The 12,445-nt window shown below is 41.5% G+C and overlaps 1 protein-coding gene across 1 annotated transcript in view; it reads left to right on the top strand.

The window, feature by feature from the left end:
• Positions 1-411: 411 nt before the first annotated feature.
• The window catches only part of FAM131A (family with sequence similarity 131 member A), a 54,404-nt gene continuing 42,370 nt past the window's right edge, over positions 412-12,445 (top strand). The window contains exon 1 of the mRNA XM_033959185.1: positions 412-606. The gene's annotated coding sequence lies outside the window, so the exon portion shown is untranslated. The remainder of the gene's footprint in view (positions 607-12,445) is intronic.

Below are 12,445 nucleotides of genomic sequence, written 5' to 3' on the forward strand. Positions count from 1 at the left end.
TATTGGTGTTATGAACCTTAGTGATGCATCGTGCTTGGTGCAAAATGATTCCAGCACCATGTTGGAGAAGTGAAGATGTTGTGTACAGGACACTGTAAAGATGCAGCACCTGTTGTTCAGGGAACAGGAGCATTTGTGACGCTCGGTGCCTAAAAATAGTTAAGCGACCGTGATGTGACTGTTGATATCAAAGAAATGACACCGTTTTAAAATGTAATGGGGAACGATTTAGCAAGCAGCGAGCGAGAGGCTCTGTCCAGGGTGCTGAAGCGCCTGAGGGGGTCCCGCCTTCCCTTCCCTTCCCCTTCTCGCTCTATTCATTCTGTCCTACCCTCTCGCTCTCGGTTTCCTTCCTCCCCCTCCCCTTTCCTCTACCTCGCATTCTCTCTCTCCCTTTCCTTCCCACCCTCCCTTCCTCCCTCTCTCTCTCTGCTCTTTCCATAGGGCTGTTGGAAGAAAGCTGACGTAACTGAACGTGAACGTAATTCAGCCCTCACCGAGACACCAGTTTCTCCAGGGAGTAGAACCTGAAAAGGAGAAAACAGGAAAAGAAGCCCTTTCCCGCCTCCATCCTGCATCTTCCCATCTGGGCACCAAATCCATGAGGTACTGTGGAAATGCTTTCCGTCTGGAGCAAAGGTTAATTTTCCTCCTAAATATTCCAGGCGATTATGGGCTGTATTGGCTCCAAAAGCCCAATTGGTAAGCTTGGCTTGTGTCTTGCAAATGGGGCTGGAGGGCGGAGTTGGCCTTTGGTGCTTTCGGAGGTACCTGATGCGTCTGCTGGGGCCCCGGAGTAACGGCGGGGAGGGGAGGGCCTTTGCAGCCTACGCGTTAACCGAGCTGCAGGGGGGCCTCCGGCAGATGCGGTTCAGAGAAGTGGGGGGGGGGGGGGGTCTGGAGGAGGCTTTTCTAAGAACACGTGGTCACCTAATGCCAGCAAATTGACATTCCTGGTGCTGTACTTTGCACAGAATTGTGAGGCACTCGTGCATTTCCTAAACCCGTCCATCCCAGGTGTAAAGGACCATAAAGAGCCACCGACTTCTTCAACTTTCTTAAGTACAGTGAATCCCACTCTGCTGCCACTCGCAGGTGTCACTTTAAGGACTTATGGTGATTCAAGAACAAATTCTGTTCTTTTTTGCTTTTACTTTAACCGTTATATTTGTACAAAGAGGTGCCACACACCAAATACAAATATAGTACAATATAACATAGTAACCCCCCCCCCCCTCCAAAAAAAAAAAAAAAAAAAACAACAACAACAAAAACAAACAGTCCTGGGTTTAAATAATGCAATAAATAGAACCTTTTAACAAAGACCAAAATTCAATCCTATTTATATCAACATAAGACTATCCCATCTAGCCCAGTATCCCATTTCCACAGTAGCCAATCCAGGTCCCAAAGAGTAGCAACATTCCATGTGGAATTCCCAAAGAGTAGCAACATTCTAGAATCTCCAAGAGTAGCAACATTCCATGTGGAATCCCCAAAGAGTAGCAACATTCCATGCTCCCTATACCAGGACAAGCAGTGGCTTCCCCCATGCCTGTCTCAATAGCAGAGTGTGGATGTTTTCTCCAGAACCTTTTGAAAGCCCAGCTACAATAATCACTGTTACCACATCCTCCAGTAATGAGTTCCAAAGCTTAACTATTCCTTGAGTGAAAAAATATTTCCTCCTATTTGTTTCAAAGGTATTTCCATGTAAGACAATTGAGTATCCCTTAGTGCGGGGGTGCCCCAAGTCCCTCCTCGAGGGCCGAATCCAGTCGGGTTTTCAGAATTTCCCCAATGAATATGCATGAGATCTATGTGCATGCACTGCTTTCAATGCATCTTCATTGGGGAAATCCTGAAAGCCCGACTGGATTCGGCCCTCGAGGAGGGACTTTGGAGACCCCTGCCTTAGTGCATATGCAAAACAAATCTAATGGAGCCCAAACATTGAAAAAACTCCATCTCTTAACTGCAACAATTTATTTGAACTTCCTACAGAGATGCATAATATTCAACCCACTATGTACAGTATATTGGTATAAGATCCCTAGTATGTGTCAGGATAAAAACTTATACTGTAACTATAGCAATTTGTAACCTGTTAACTGTATATTATGTATGTCAACCTGTAACCTGTTTGGAGGGGAAGAGGTAAAACACGGACCTCGCGGATCTAAACCCGCACGGCCTTAAAAATCTGAGGTCTGCGTCAGTGCCACTAGTAGTTTTTGTCTCTGACAGACCTCGATGAGATTTTAGCACTGACGGATCCGTCTCAGCATAGGGAGGGAAAAGTATTAGGATCCGTCAGTGCTAAAATCTCATCGAGGTCTTGAGGCACGGGTTTTACCCCTTCTCCAAGAAAGGCAGAATAGAGGGGTACATCGAGCAATTCAGAGGAAAGAAAGCAGCCGAGGCTCTGCCTCATGCCTACGATCCTCAGACTGAACCCCGGCAGCACCCAGCAATGTTTGGAGACTTCTTTTCCATAACGCACGTCCGAAACCTATGTCCCCGCTCTCTTGGCTTCTGCTCTGCCGCTCCAGCACTAGTCTCTGGCTCTGACAGACCTCGATGAGATTTTAGCGCTGACGGATCCGAATACTTTTCCCTCCCTATGCTGAGACGGATCCGTCAGCGCTAAAATCTCATCGAGGTCTGTCAGAGACAGAAACTACAAGTGACACGGACATGGACTTCAGATTTTTAAGGCCATGCGGGTTTAGATTCGCTTTTTACCCCTTCTCTGTTTGGAGAGAATGTGATAGAAAATTAAATAAATAAATAGACAAGACTATATTGTCTTTACATTCAGACAGTATAGACTGTATTTTTTATTTTAGGTATTTATATACTGCCTATCAAGGTTATCTAAGCTGTTTACAATCAGGTACTCATGCATTTTCCCTATGGCTATAACTTAGCCTGCTTCTTGCTTAATGAATGAGATAAAGTGACTAGTTGAAGCACAACCTTATAATTGAGCTCAGTGCAAATTCCTTAGAAATTTTATAATTCTATTCCATAAGACCAGCATTTAGTCTCCAATTTTGCAACCGTAGAAGGGTCCAATAAGGCTCTAACATTGGCTACATTATCATTTTCACGACCATGTGGCTGTGAAAAAACTCAGCAAAGGCTAGTATAATGGTGTCTGCCAACCCTGCATGGTAACCACTGTCTTAACCTGTTTTGCAACCCTTCTGCACCCGAAAAAAAGGCTTCCCTGCCAACACCCCCTCTGTTTCCTAACTGTTGTAACTCAGATTCCAGGTACTTGTGACCTTCTGGGGCCACTGTCTGAACGAGACAGGATACTGGGCTCACTGGATCTTGATCAGACTCCACACGGCTTGTCTTCTTTTATTTAATAATCTTTATTCATTTTTTTAAAAACACTTTCAACAAGTGAAAATAGAGATAATTAAAACATTGTACACTTTAGACATCACTTAATATATTACAGGATTAATACAGATCAATACCCTCCCCCCACCCACCTTATTCACTATTATTAAGATATCTATAAAATTTTATCTTAGTTTCCGAAATACACTATACATTTTTAAAACATACATTGCACAAGCTTCCCCAAGACCCTTTGCCCTTCCACAGTCATCAAGAGAAAATTTTACCTATCTATCTATACCCTGGATTTATTTAATTTCTCTCTGTTGGCTCTGGGTGTTTACCATCATCTACTAACAAAGAAAAAATGACTTTTTTTGGTCTAATGTCTGTTTATTTAAATGATGAGTGTTTACTTGCAAGTAACTCACTCAGAATTGTAGATGTAGCGAATAAGAAATTTTTTAAATAAGTAAATAAAAAACCAACATCTATAAAAATCCTTTTAAAACCCCCATAATTGTTTTCCTTTTTCTACTACAACCTTAAGGGTTTTTATCCCTTTCCTCTCAAGCTCCCAGGAAGACATAATGTGGTACCAGCTAAATCGGTCGTTTATTCTGCTTAATCATACACTCCTCATTTCTGGCTAGAATGCAATTTAAATTGTGTCCTAATATTCAGAATTTTATATGGTTCAGCTCCATTATATTTGATGGATTTGATTAAAATGTCACCAGGCAGGATAAATTACTCTTTATGTAACCAATTTCATATTCAGTTTCGTCTGGTAAATCAAGTTAAACCATTTAGAAATTGGAATCCCTCATATGTTTATTTAGCTCCTATTTGGAACAAACTTCCTTTCATTGTAAGGTCAGAAAGAAATTATTTGAGATTTAGAAAGTTATTGAAAATTTATCTGTTAAAAAAAATGGTTTCTTAGAGCTAACTGCACATCTTTATGAGACAGATAATTATTATATTTGAAAATATGTTATCAGGTTTTTTTACTTATGAAAAACTAGGTTTGGCTCCCAGATATTTTTTATTATCTTCCTGTAATCCGCTTTAAATCAAGTTTGGTAATGGTGGAAAATCCATTTTAATTGTAATGTAATTTTGCATCTCACATCTCTTGATTTAATCTCAAGGATTCACCTATTTTTATCAAATCATTCTTACAAAGTTATCACCTCTTCTTCCTTGTGCCCCTTAATCTGTCGTCTTTCGGGGGTCTATTTTCCCCTCTTCCTTTCTAATCTTTTTACAAGTTCCCTCACTACTGCTATTCAGTCCACTGGTATTTCATTTCACTTTTACATGGATGATATCCTTCTCATTTTTTCTACAAACCATTTCTCTTCTTCTATTGGTTCCCTAAAAGACTGTCTGACTCTAACGTTAGTTCTAAATAAAGATGGTTTACCAGCAGCCTTCGACTCTCACTCTTCCACTAAACCTACTGGGAAACTCTATCCAGGTGTCATTCTTGACTCCTAGTTCACTTTCTCTCAACAGATCTGTATCTTATGTAAGACTGCTTTCTATACCCTTCATCAATTGTGCTCTATTAGAAGATATTTTGATCATGACACATTACATTCCCTTAGTCTTTCTCTTCTAGTTACCAGGCTAGACTACTGCAACCTGTACCTGCACTAACTTAAAAAAAAATGACAGTCTCTCCAGAATGCAACCATAAAATTACTATGCCATGCAGAAAGATCTGAGATAATGGCTGCTGTGGATGGGCCTTTCTCTGCCATTGTGTTTCTATTCATACCACTGGCTTCCACTTGAGAAATGGATAATCTATAAGACTCCCATTCTCACCTTTAAAGCTTTCAGAACAGGCTTTCCACTCTATTTAACTAGCCTTACCATCCCTTATTTGCTAATTAGACATTTCTGGTCAATCAGTGCCACTAGACATTATGCCTTGCTTTTTATGAGCCCTTCTCTTTGGAATTCTCGACCTCTTCTGATCCCTCCGGAGTTATCGTTCCAGAATTTCAAATCCTCACTGAAAACTTGGCTTTTTTATATAGCTTTTGACTCTACTCAAAATAGTCTTTCTGATGATTATCAGCTTATTCCTCTGCCACCCCACCAATTCCTTTCCTCAGTACCCCTTCTCTACCTTTTCTCTCCCCAATTTAGACTGACACTATTCCAAATGTTTGGTTCTTTCCTATCCAATATTTTATTTATTTTCTCATTTCATTTGTATTTTAGATTGTTAACTGCTTTGATTTACTAGTTAACAAATGTGGTATAGCACAGTGGTTCCCAACCCTGTCCTGGAGGACCACCAGGCCAATCGGGTTTTCAGGATAGCCCTAATGAATATGCATGGAGCAGATTTTCATGCCTGTCACCTCCATTATATGCAAATCTTTCTCATGCATATTCATTAGGGCTAGCCAGAAAATCCAATTGGCCTAGTGGTCCTCCAGGACAGGGTTGAGAACTACTGGTATAGCACATTTGAATAAATATACTGTAAACATAAGACTTCTCAGCCCTAGGCTCTATAAAGGGAAGAAAGTTCAGTTCCATCTGGGAGCCATTTTGGGCTTCCCTTACTCCAACTGCACGAAATAGACTTCTAAATGCATTCTTGAGGGATGGTTTATGGTTGTACAGTTAACTTGATTAAGTGACTAGATATATGTTGGGGAGGGGGAGGGAAGAGGAGAGAACAAGAAGTGTTAAAATGAAGAGTAAGTTGAGCTTTATGTCTTTCCGTGTGGTTTTCTTAATAAACAGTTTTAAATCGAAACATGAATCATATTAATCATTCACTAAAGTATTAAAGAAATCAGTTTACGGAAGATAAAAATTATTCCTTCAAAATATCTAAATAAGCTACAAATCTCCCAAATTACATAATCATAAGAAATATTTTATTTATTTATTTGAAAACTGTAGTCAGTACTAAATTCAAATCTAATCTAATCTAATCCTTAGGTTTGTATACCGCATCATCTCCACGTTCGTAGAGCTCGACACGGTTTACAGTAGGAGAAATAGGAAGGAACTACAACAGAGGGTTAGAGGTAGAAGTGTGAAGAAAATTTAGAGGACTTGGGATGCCAAGATATAAGAGTTTCCTTGATTCCTAAGTTGGAGGGAGACTTACATTTTTTGAGAAAAGCCAGGTTTTCAGATGTTTGCGGAAAACTTGGAGAGAGCTCAAGTTCCGAAGAGGGGAGGTAAGGTTGTTCCAGAGCTCAGTGATTTTGAAGTGGAGGGAGGTCCCTAGCTTTCCTGTGTGGGAAATGCCTTTTAGCGAGGGGAAGGATAGTTTTAATTTGTGGGAGGATCTGGTGGTATTAGGGTTTGAGGAATTCCAAGAAAGAGGGATAAAGGGAGGGAGGATACCATATAGGATTTTGAAAGTTAAACAGGCGCATTTATAGTGGACCCTGGCGATTATCGGAAGCCAGTGGAGCTTGGCCAGGAGCGGGGAGACATGGTCAAATTTACTTTTAGCGAAGATGAGCTTGGCCGCGGCATTCTGAATGTCAGCAATTTAACTCTGGATTTTTTTGTCCAAAGTTACCCTAAAAGTACCAGTACTGAAGATTGGTGCATAGCAGAGAACTTCTTGCTCTGCCCCCCCAGACCACTTTGCTGCCAACAATCCCCTCTGACCACCTCAACACTAAGCAGGGTAGTGTCACTGTTTATGTAAAAGCAACTGGAAACTAGTGACTGGCCTCAGTGAGTAGCATCTGCCACCCAGATCACTGGCTTTCAATACTGGTCCTTCCCCTTCAGTTGTTACCTCTTAGAACATAAGAATAGCTCTACTGGGTCAGACCAATGGTCCATCAAGCCCAGTAGCCCGTTCTAATGGTGGCCGATCCAGGTCACTAGTACCTGGCCACAACCCAAGGAGTAGCAACATTCCATACATAATCCCAAGGAATAACAAGATTCCGGAATCCCAAAGAGTAAAAAGATTATAGAATCCCAAAGAGTAGCAACATTCCATGCTACCGATACAGGCAGGGAAGGGCTGGTGTTAGACATGCAGAGGCCCAGAGCAGAGAGGGGACTGTATCTCCTTCAGTTTAAGGAAGTCATGGGGCCCCCTGTGGCAAAGGGGTTCAGGGAAATTGCCCTGGGTGCCATCCCATCATGCCAGCTCTGCATACAGGCTAGTTCTGTCCTGGTTTCATCTCGCATTGCATGGTAGAAATTTTACTTCAAAATTTTCTAGGAAAATTAATGGAAGACTTAGAACTGCATGTGATGGAATAAAATTAGGACTGGATTAAACTGGAGAGAGCTGGATTCCTTCACTTCATCTGTCTGTCTCTCTTGGCTTAATCCAGTGGTTCTCAGTCTAGTCTTTGAGACACACCCATCCATTTAGTTCTCCAGGATATCTACAATGAATCTGCATGAATAAATCGACATAGATTGAAGCCAATGCATGCAGACCTCCTAGCTCAGGGGTAAGCAATTCCAGTCCTCGAGAGCCAGAGCCAGGTCAGGTTTTCAGCCTAGCTCATGCAGGCTGTCCTGAGGACCAACCCAGTCTGTAGCTATTTCTCATCTGTCTCCTTCTTTCCAGGACTGGGTGCCAGTCACTTATCTTACTTGTCAGGCTCTCAGGGTCTGTTCGGACCTCTGATAAGAAGCAGTATATTTTCTTGTTATATTCTATTGAACCAGCGCTGCCCAAGTCCGGTCCTCGAGATGTACTGGCAGGCCAGGTTTTCAGGATATCCACAATGAACATGCATGAGAGAGATTTGCATACCACGAAGGCAGTACCGGCAAATCTCTCTCATGCATATTCATTATGAATATCCTGAAAACCTGGCCTGCCAGTACATCTCGAGGACTGGACTTGGGCAGCCTCTTCCCTCTCCCTAATCCATTCCATCCCTTCCCATCCTGTTGGGAATAAGAGGGGAATGGGTTAGAATCTCTGTCTTCCCTCCCCTCTTTTCTGTCCTCTCTGACCCCTCTCCCTGTTGTCTTCACTCTGTCTCCCCTCCTCTCTTGCCTTTCCTCTTTGTCACCTTTGGTCGCTGTCTCCCCTCCCCTCTTGACTGCCCTTTCTGTCTCCCCCCTCCCTTATCTCTGCTCTCTCTATCCCCTCCCTTCTTGCTTGTTCTCTACATTTCCCCCTCACTTGCTTCTGATCTCTGTCTCCCCTGCTCCTTGCCTCTTGCTTTCTAATGGGGATTCATTTTATAATGATTAAAAAAATCCAACATTTAGCTTCCACTGTTACAGACGGCTGCTAAAAAGATGATGCAGTATCTTCCCCCCCCCCCCCCCCGCACTCTTCCTCCCCCCCCCCCCCCGCCTAAGAGAGAGCAGGAGAATGAAAAACAGAAACAGAAGAGAGGGATGGAAGAGGGAGAGAAACTACTATCTTTGCTAGCAAAAATCAGTTTCCATGGAAAAACTGAAGACAGTGACAGGACTTCAGTGGAGCAAAGCAGAGGGAGTGAGAAGCAACAGCTAAACTCAGGTTCAATGCAGCAAAATTAAATGCAAAACAAGAAAAGAACCTTTCCCATCCTTCTATACTCATTCATTCCTCATAAACTCACACTCACCTTTTCCCGTCCTCATGCCTTCAAGTTTATTGGGAATTTGCAATGATATCTAGGTGGAGGAAAAGAGAGAGGGCTGAAGGACAAGACATGATAAATAGGTAAAGGAGGGGGCTAGCAGGAAATAGCACACTTACCCTTCCTCATTCTGTAATTATTCACACTCACTATTTCTCACACACGCCTCATACACTCACACTCACTGTTCCCCATTCTCCTGTAGTTACTCACACTCACCTTTCCTCATCCTCCTGGACCCACTCACGCCTCATATACTCACACTCATCTTTCCCTATGTTCCTGCATTCACTCAGTCTCATCTTTACCAATCCTGCCCTCACACTCATTGTTCCCTTTTCTTCTGTATTTACACCTCAAACACTCCCACCTTTCCCTATCCTCCTGTACTCATTCCCACCTTATACACTCACACTCATATTTCGTACACACACTGTTCCCCATTCTCCTCTGTTTACTCACACTCACCTTTCTCTATCCTTGTGCACTCTCTTTCTCAGAGTCCATAAGAGGAGGGTTAGTGCGATGAGAAAGAGCTTAATAAGGCTTTGTGTGAGAGAGTGCACGAGACTGCTCAGAGTGAGATGGTAAGTTGTATTTTTTGCATTTATTTATTTAGATTTTTATCCCGTCCTCCCAGTAGCTCAGAACGGTTTACAAGTAAACATTCACAATGGAGTGAATTGGACATACAAGATTATAGAGTAGATTTAAATACTTGGACATACGAGACTGTGCAGCAGTTTAGATATAGGGACTATACAGCAAATTAAGAACAGTAAGTTAAATATAAGTAGTTTAGTTTAGATACAAGTCATTTGAGTATAGGCTGAGAGTGGACTATACAGAAATTTAGGCAGAAGATTAGAATGGAGAAAGAAGGGTAGAGGTGGGGTTTAAGGGGGTTGGGTGTAGACTGAGGTGACCTTTAGTTGAAGAGGAGGGTCTTTACCATTTAATTACCCTTACTACTATTTATTATTTCTAAAGCGCTGAAAGGCGTACGCAGTGCTGTACATTTAACATACAAGAGACGGTCCCTGTTCAGAAGAGCTTACAATCTAATTTAGATAGGACATTTCAGGGTTGGGGAGATTATGGTAGAGGAAATGATGCAATGGGTCTAGGTATCTGACAGCAGTGAGTGGGAGTTAAGAGTTGAAAACAGATTCAAAAGAATGGGCTTTTAGCTTGGATGAGCACTTTGGCTTCCTGTTACTTGGGCTTTTCAGTGAACCATTGGGGTTTCTAATAGGGTTAGATAAAGTTATGTGGTTTTTCTGTTACTCCATTTCAAAGTCTAGAAATAAATGTTATCAGATAAAAGAAAAGAAAAGATTCTAAGGTGATATTACACTCTTGACTACCTTTCGTAATCTAAAAACCTTCCTACGGTGAAGATGAGGAGCTTGTGTTTTCAACCATCATTGTCTTTTGTTTATGGTGTTCTTACTTGAGAAAGGAGGTTTGAAATTCTGAAACTGAATCACAACACGTAGGATATTTTATGTATTTCTAACATTTTTCTGTGGAGGTTGCTTCATCTGTTGTTGAAAAGAAAGTGATTCATTTGGATCTTGCCTTTATTTGAGCTGAATGCATCTTCATGAGTATCTTGGTTTGATGGGGAAGGGTGGTTTTATTTTTAAAACTTTGTGTTTATTCAAATTTCAAAATATAAACAAGTAAGTATTACTTAAATACAGATTATATTGAATAAAGAATTCCACTATATAGCCAAAGCATTATAAGAAATTATAATTAATTATTTAGTCCACAAATTGAGGTGATCTAAGAACAGAAAATAACAATAAAGAGATAGATCTTAAGGACAGCTTAGGAAGACAGAATGAAAACCCCCGACAGACAGTTCGTTACACTGTGGATGACACTATTGGACCAACCATCACTCTCCCCTTCCTTGGCCACAATAAATGCCAATGATTGTTTTGGGTTAAAAAACAGAAAAATTTTCCCCTCTAGTGAAATTTCAAAACAAAAGATGCTGGGTCTATAAACCAAAGAGTCTTTTCTTCTCTTCTGTGTCACTTGAGATATATCTGGAAAGACACGAATTGTCAAACCGAAAAATGTATCATTCATTTGTCTAAAGTAAGTTTGAAAAATTAAATTTCTATCGAACTCCAAGGCAAATGTCACTACGAGAGTAGATCTTTCAGTTATTACTTCCAGTGAGTTCTCTAAAAAATTTGTCAAATTCATTCCACCTTGTTCCATTTCCACTACGTCAGTAGGGGTTGAGCTATCCTGTTTCTTCCCCAAGGAAATATATTGAGCCCCAGCTATTGTGGTAGACTTTCCATTGGTATTAACAAAGTCTCTTTCAGATATCTCCGAACCATTTTCACTGCAGATATTATTGGAGATTTAGGAAAATTTAACAGCCTTAAGTTATTTCTTCTCTGCTTATTTTCCATATACTCAAGCCAAAGAGAATTGACCCCAAAGAATCCACAGAGAGAAGAATCCAACCATAGCAATGAAACACTGTGGAATAATGATGATCCTGAAATGGACTTTAATATAGAGTCAAAGCTCCAATTATACAGCAAATTGCTCCACATAAAAGAATATATAGTAAATAATCCACATACAAATCATAAGGACCTAGTATTCTAGTAGCGCAGGACCCAACACGGTCCGCGTTTCGACAAGATGTCTTCTTCAGGGGTTCCTGAGAGTCTTATGATGATAAATGCATGGAAAAACTGATATGTGGAGAGACAAACGCTGCTTAAAACCAAAGCAAAAGGAGGGTGTCCATATACTCCAGCTTTTTCTGAATAAAAGATCATTCTTTAATAATCTCCACTTCTAAAGTCTTTATTATTCTCACTTTGTTTTCTTTACATTTCCCCATGGGAGCTAATATAGGCACAATCAGAATGTACCATAGATACTGCATTTTTGAGATTGGAGTCCATGATTGCCAGAGCTCTCCACAGTTCATCCATATTTACTACTGCAGGCTTAACTAACTCTCCAAAATATTCATTCTTACTCACGGATGTTGAGTTCTCATCAGCCTCTGCATTGAGAGCCATTGTCTCTCCACCAATAACTTTCCTCCCACTGCTCCTCCAGGGCTCAACAGTTGCACCTCTTCTCGAGTGAACTGAGTTGCCTCTCTCTCCACAGGGCTCCCTCTTCTGGGTTGGAGAGGAGCCTGCCCCAGGAACGGGCTAAGGGAAACCTGATCAAAACTAAGGTTCGCCACAGAGTTCAGCGTTCCTCCCAATGTCGGGAGTATCTCCCTCGATTGGTGCATCAATCCTGTATCCAGCGTCATCTGAACCAGATTTTTAGAGGTCCCGGTCACTGGAGGATTTGGCCGGGAAACTCCCTTCCTCTTCCTCATTGTAGCGCGGTTGAAAGCCACTCGGCAGCAAACAATCAACAAGGAAAAAAAAGAGCCTAGGTTAGGGGGAAGAAGGTCAAAAAGACCAGCGCTGGTGAAGAGCTTCTCA

This window comes from Geotrypetes seraphini, chromosome 9 (assembly GCF_902459505.1).
Source record: "Geotrypetes seraphini chromosome 9, aGeoSer1.1, whole genome shotgun sequence".
Taxonomy (NCBI): domain Eukaryota; kingdom Metazoa; phylum Chordata; class Amphibia; order Gymnophiona; family Dermophiidae; genus Geotrypetes; species Geotrypetes seraphini.